Source organism: Octopus bimaculoides, unplaced genomic scaffold, assembly GCF_001194135.2.
Source record: "Octopus bimaculoides isolate UCB-OBI-ISO-001 unplaced genomic scaffold, ASM119413v2 Scaffold_1888, whole genome shotgun sequence".
In the NCBI taxonomy this organism is placed as follows: Eukaryota; Metazoa; Mollusca; class Cephalopoda; order Octopoda; family Octopodidae; genus Octopus; species Octopus bimaculoides.
Window position 1 is genome coordinate 13,360 of NW_026390019.1, and position 653 is coordinate 14,012.

Genomic DNA, 653 nt, shown 5'->3' on the forward strand with positions numbered 1-653 from the left:
GGTCGATGTAATCGACTTAATCCGTTTGTCTGTCCTTGTTTGTCCCCTCTATGTTTAGCCCCGTTGTGGGTAATAAAGAAATAAATAATAATGATGATAATGATGATGATTATAATAATAATAATAATAATAATAATGATAAGGTAACAGCAACTTGGTGTATATGTGTGTTTGTATATATGTATATATATATGTGTGTGTCAGTATGTATTATCTGTGTATGTATATGTGTGTACGTATGTATATGTGCGTGTGCTCGAGGTAGTCTCAACTGATGTATATAAAAAAGAAAAAAATACATGTAAAAAAAAAAACCCAACAGACAACCAACACACACAGCAGACGAGAAACATTTACAATATGGAGTAGAGAAAAATAATAATAATAATAATTAAATGTTTAATTTTTCAGGGCTTTTTCTCTCTCTCTCTCCCTACTTTCCTACGCAAAAAATTGTTTAAAAAACAAAAACAAAAAGAATTAAAAAAAAAAAAACAAAAAAAAAAACAAGATGGAACTAGTTTGGGTGATATTAAAAACTGTTTAAACTTTTTCTGCAGAAATTTACGCAAGATGGCAAGGTAAGCGAGCTGGGCTTCTTGTCGACATACGACTGCCGCAGCGAGTCGTCCGGTGACTCTTCGAATAACGAT

The 653-nt window shown here is 31.9% G+C and overlaps 1 protein-coding gene across 2 annotated transcripts in view; it reads left to right on the top strand.

The window, feature by feature from the left end:
- Window positions 1–653, top strand: part of LOC106871699 (protocadherin-11 X-linked) — a 16,771-nt gene that overhangs the window by 3,379 nt on the left and 12,739 nt on the right. The gene's annotated exons all lie outside the window — the stretch shown is intronic.